We start from the raw sequence: 6,000 nt of genomic DNA, 5'->3' as shown, positions 1-6,000 counted from the left end.
GGGCCACGGCCCAGCTGGCCGCTGGACCCACTAGGCCGGTCCAGTCGGCCCAGCCGCCGCCCGACCTAACCCTAGACGACTGACGCCCCCACTCCCCTCGTTCCCCACTCCCCCCCTCTTGTTTCCCCGCACGCCTCCCTCTGCTTCCTCGATCTGGATCGGGGCAAAATCCCGATCCCCTCGCCCCTCTCCCCGCGCACCCGTCGCCGCTCGGACTGCGCCTGACGCCGCCCGGAGCTCGTCCTCGCCGGCGCCCCTCCCCACCGGCCTGCCTCCTCTACGACGTCGTCGCCGTCCTCCTCCTCGCCCCCCGTTGCCCCGAACCCCACGAACCCCCCTGTGAGCCCCCGTTCTTCTCCTCCTCCTCGCCCCGCACGCGCTCAGCAGCGCCGTCCCGACGCCCGCGGCGTCGCGCCCGCACGCGCGGCACCTGCGCCGTGGCCGGCTCCCTGCTCATGACCGCGCCCGTGGCCGCACCCCCGGCCTCCTCTTCTCTCCCCATCTCCGTCGTCCGTTCCGTCGCGTCGACGGGATTGCCGAACGGCACCACGGCCACCGCACCGCCTCCCCCCTCCTCCCGCTCGCTCGCACGCCCATGGTCGCGCGCCCGCGCCGACCGCAGCTGCGGCTGCCCTTCCCCGTCCCCCTGTGTGCCGCGCCCCCTCGCTGCGGCTCCCCTCACTACCGACCCGCGCCCACCCAGGCCGCCCCAGGCCACCGGCCCCCCTCTTCTCCGGCGCTCCGCCGTGGTCGTCGGCGCCCCAGTTGGGTTGCCCCTGCCGGTCGCGCCCGACGCCCGTGAACCCCCCCACACCCGCTATGGCTCCCTGTGCCAATGACAGGTGGGCCTAGCCCAAAACGTTTTAATAAAAAAAGAATTGAAAAATATTAAATAAATAAATAAATAACAATTAAAATAATTAAAATATTAATTAATTAATTAAGTAATTAATTAAGTTAATTAATCCTGATTAGATTAACCTAATCACTAACTAAACTAATTAATCTGTTTTAGTTAATCTTAGTCAATGACAAAGGGACCCACACGTCAGGTTGACCAGGTCAATGGTCAACGTTGACTGCTGACATCACTCTGATGTCATGCTGACGTCATCATTTACTATTCTGGATAATGTTGGATTAAATAATTAATTAAATTCTAGAAATTAATAAAATCTTTAGAAAATCATATCTTTTAATCCGTAACTCGGATTAAAATATTTTCAACATGAAAGTTGCTCAGAACAACGAGACGAATCCAGATACGCGGTCCGTTCGTCCGCCACACACCCCTAACCTATCGAACCCGCAACTTTCCCCCTCCGGCTCCTCTGCACGAAAACACGAAACACCGGGAATACTTTCCCGGGGGTTTTCCCCCCTTCACCGGTATCACCTACTACCGCGTTAGGGCACACAGAACACCGCGTATTGCCTTGATATATTTTGTGGTGCTTTGTTTGCTTTGTATTCATTATTTCTTCCCCCTCTTCTCTCCGGTAGACTACGAGACCGACGCTGCTGCTGACCAGTTCGACTACGGAGTTGACGACCCCTCTCTCTTGCCAGAGCAACCAGGCAAGCCCCCCCCCTTTGATCACCAGATATCGCCTACTCTTCTCTATACTGCTTGCATTAGAGTAGTATAGCATGTTACTGCTTTCCGTTAATCCTATTCTGATGCATAGCCTGTCATTGCTGCTACAGTCATTGATACCTTACCCGCAATCCTAAATGCTTAGTATAGGATGCTAGTGTTCCATCAGTGACCCTACACTCTTGTCCGTCTGCCATGCTATACTACTGGGCTGTGATCACTTCGGGAGGTGATCACGGGCATATACTATATACTTTACACTGTTACATTACTGGTGATACTGTTTGGAGATGGGGGCTGAAGGGGCAGGTGGCTCCATCCAGGTAGTGGTGGGCCTGAGTTCCCGACGGCCCCCGACTGTTACTTTGTGGCGGAGCGACAGGGCAGGTTGAGACCACCTAGGAGACAGGTGGGCCTGGCCTTGTTCGGCATTCGCGGATACTTAACACGCTTAACGAGATCTTGGTATTTGATCTGAGTCTGGCTACTGGCCTATACGCACTAACCATCTACGCGGGAGTAGTTATGGGTATCCCGGCGTCGTGGTATCAGCCGAAGCACTTCAGACGTCAGCGACGGAGTGGCGCGCGCCGGATTGGAACGTAAGCCTGCTCTTGTATTAAGGGGGCTAGTTCTGCTTCCGGCCGCCCTCGCAACGTGCAGGTGTGCTATGGGCGATGGGCCCAGACCCCTGTGCGCTTAGGTTTAGACCGGCGTGCTGGCCTCTCTGTTTTGCCTAGGTGGGGCTGCGACGTGTTGATCTTCCGAGGCCGGGCATGACCCAGGAAAGTGTGTCCGGCCAAATGGGATCGAGCGTGTTGGGCTATGTGGTGCACCCCTGCAGGGAAGTTAATCTATTCGAATAGCCGTGATCTTCGGTAACAGGACGACTTGGAGTTGTACCTTGACCTTATGACAACTAGAACCGGATACTTAATAAAACACACCCTTCCAAGTTCCACAGACAACCCGGTGATCGCTTTTCTACAGGGCGACGAGGAGAGGATCGCCGGGTAGGATTATGCTATGCGATGCAACTAGAGATGCGCTTGGAGATGCTACCTGGATATGCTACTTGGAGGACTTCAATCTACTCTCTTCTACATGCTGCAAGACGGAGGCTGCCAGAAGCGTAGTCTTCGACAGGATTAGCTATCCCCCTCTTATTCTGGCATTCTGCAGTTCAGTCCACTGATATGGCCTCCTTACACATATACCCATGCATATGTAGTGTAGTTCCTTGCTTGCGAGTACTTTGGATGAGTACTCACGGTTGCTTTCTCCCCCCTTTTTCCCCTTTCCTTTCTTTCTGGTTGTCGCAACCAGATGCTGGAGTCCAGGAGCCAGGAGCCAGCGTCGACGACGACTACTACATTGGAGGTGCCTACTACTACGTGCAGGCTGACGACGACGACCAGGAGTAGTTAGGAGGATCCCAGGCAGGAGGCCTGCGCCTCTTTCGATCTGTATCCCAGTTTGTGCTAGCCATCTTATGGCAACTTGTTTAACTTATGTCTGTACTCAGATATTGTTGCTTCCGCTGACTCGTCTATGATCGAGCACTTGTATTCGAGCCCTCGAGGCCCCTGGCTTGTATTATGATGCTTGTATGACTTATTTTATTTGTAGAGTTGTCTTGTGATATCTTCCCGTGAGTCCCTGATCTTGATCGTACACATTTGCGTGCATGATTAGTGTACGATTGAATCGGGGGCGTCACATCAAAGTTGCTGATCATAGCAAACAGATCGTCAAGCGAGATGGGCGTGGTGCGGGCATCGAGCACGGAGACGAGTGGCTGGTACTCCATGTAGAGGGCGGCGATGATGTAGGAGACGAGTTCACCATCCCCGAGCGGCTTGCCAGCCGCCGCGAGCTCATCTGAGAGTGAGCGCATGTGCCCGAAGAAGCCGGCGACGGGCTGCGTCCCCTTCTGCGCATTGGCGAGGGCGACACGGATGTTGTTGACGCGTGACAGAGACTGGGACGAGAACATGTTCGCCAGGGCTGTCCAGAGATCTTGCGCATGATCGATCGTGGTGACCTGCACAAGTACCTCCTTGGAGAGATTATTCAGAAGGTAGCCAAGTACCTGCTGCTCTTCGCGCATCCAGATCGGATGAAGGGGGTTCAGGGAAGTCTCCTCCTTCCCTTCTTTGTCCTTGGTGACGACGAGTCGGGCCGGCTCCGGCATGGAGCCGTCGACATACCCGTAGAAGCCAGCACCACGAAGCTGCGGCGTGACTTGAGTCCGCCAGAGGATGTAGTTGGTGCGTGTCAGCTTCTCGGTGACCTGACCAGAGAGGTTGGTTGGTGCGGCGCTGGAGGAGGCGGCCATGGTGGAGGCGGAGGTGGTGGATGGGGATAGGAGATGCGATGTGGAAGAGTTAGGCTGATACCATGTAAAACTCTTTAGGTTAACGTCGTGTCTTCGTCTGACCGACGGCTGCGTGTTTATATGCTGGGGCGCAACTCCCAGATCGCGTACATGGTTGAGATTACAACTTGGGATACAAGGGATAAGAAGATAGAGATAGAGTTGTTACAAAGATAAACATGCTAACAACCTGGACTAACCTAGCCGGATCCCCTTGGAGTCTACGTTACCAAGCTGTCACGATCGGGCACACAATGCGTTGCTTAACATATGAATCATTCAAGATTAAAATAATGTTTGTACAAGATTTGCAGTCTGTCAGTAACCCATTTTCTGCCGATATATGCCAGCCTTCCCGATTTTCTACTTCCAGAGAAGTAACCCATTTTTCTCATTCCTTGACCGCACTAATACTAATGTACATATATAGACAGGAAGTAGTAATGTGCTAATATCATCTCACAGTATATGTTGCTCACAGTTTATTGGTTTCATAAACAGGCTTACCCGTTGGTAATTTTATTACTAAGTACTCTACTTTATTACACAAAAATATAATGGCATGTCTAAAATTACGTAAGTGTGTTCATGAAGCGGAATAGTACAGATGTTTTTTCGCGCGCAACGACCATGAAGTCATGAACACAACCACGCCATCAACGATTTCACTAAATAGTCGACCACATCTCTGTCCATATCCGTCTGGACCGTATGAGAGTCCGCAGAACCTGCCGGAGAGTATGACGGAGAGTATGCATGCATGAGAGTTACGGTCAGCACCAGCTAGCAGTCAAGTCATTGGTGTTGGAGCAATGTGCATACCGATCTGTGGATGGCTGTGTTGCATCTCTCACACCGCAATGCTGTACTTAGATTATTCAAACACTTTTGATTTGCTGGCATATCCAAAATACCTGACAGAAACTAAAAGCTAGATTAATTTGCTGCAGGTGTACTACACATGCTGCTGCCAAGTGCTTAGCATTACGGAGACGATTTAACGGAAAAGGGTCAAAACTCAGAAACGCCGAAAATTAGGGATAAAACAGATTAGTGGGACTGAACTAAGGGCAGAAATGTGAAAGTTCCTAAATCCAAATTGCCCAACAAAGAGTGTGCACCCCCATCCAGATTTGTGCCTTGAGCTTTGGGGTCAAACCCAGCCAACCAATTACTGAACATGTCCGTGCTACGGTCGTACTTAAAATAATACTAGCATGAATCTCTCATTCTTTGGAAAAGAAAATGACTGAACATTTGAACCATTCTGGATGGTGTGCCTTAGGTGAAGTTCAGTATTAATTCATCCTTCAGTTCAGTTCATGGGAGGTACTCTCTCCGTAAAGAAATATAAGACTGTTTAGATCTAATATTTCTTTACAAAAGGAGTACATGATTATGTAGTACCTTGTATGGAATGGTTCATTTAATTTTTAATCATACAAAAACTAGCTATATAGAAACCTAGCAGCACACCGCTGCTGACCTATATAATTGTACCATTATGGCTTTCTGTTGACATAAGATGGAGACATGCATATCTCCTCTCCCTGATGTGAACAGTGAAGAAGAGCACTTGCTGTCTCCCCAAGAATAACCCAAGGTCCAGTATCAGGCCTCACCGCCGACAAGTTCCACGAGGATAACAAGTTGTGGATAGAGAGAGAGCAGAGTACTATCCCGCCGCTGGCCAAGGGGCGATACAGGAACGTGATGGACATGATGCCTGCAGGATCTGCCCGTGACGCCCTCGGTGTCATCTACGAGCGGTGGTTCATCGAAACGTACCATGACTGGTGTGAGGCTTTCTCGACGTATCCCTGGACGTATTACCGCGTCCACTCTGATAAGCTGTTCAGCTTTTATCGGGATATGTAATGGAAATAACCGACTATTAGAGCTATGTCCTCTGATGTGTTCGTTTTCTGCTACATTTACATGCTTGCATTTGGGTTACAACATGAAACTGCAGATTTAGCAAGCAGAAAGACTAATTTTTCAACAATGTTTGCAGGTGTGAGATAAC

Source organism: Triticum aestivum, chromosome 4A (assembly GCF_018294505.1).
Source record: "Triticum aestivum cultivar Chinese Spring chromosome 4A, IWGSC CS RefSeq v2.1, whole genome shotgun sequence".
Taxonomy (NCBI): Eukaryota; Viridiplantae; Streptophyta; class Magnoliopsida; order Poales; family Poaceae; genus Triticum; species Triticum aestivum.
This window is presented reverse-complemented; position numbering follows the sequence as displayed.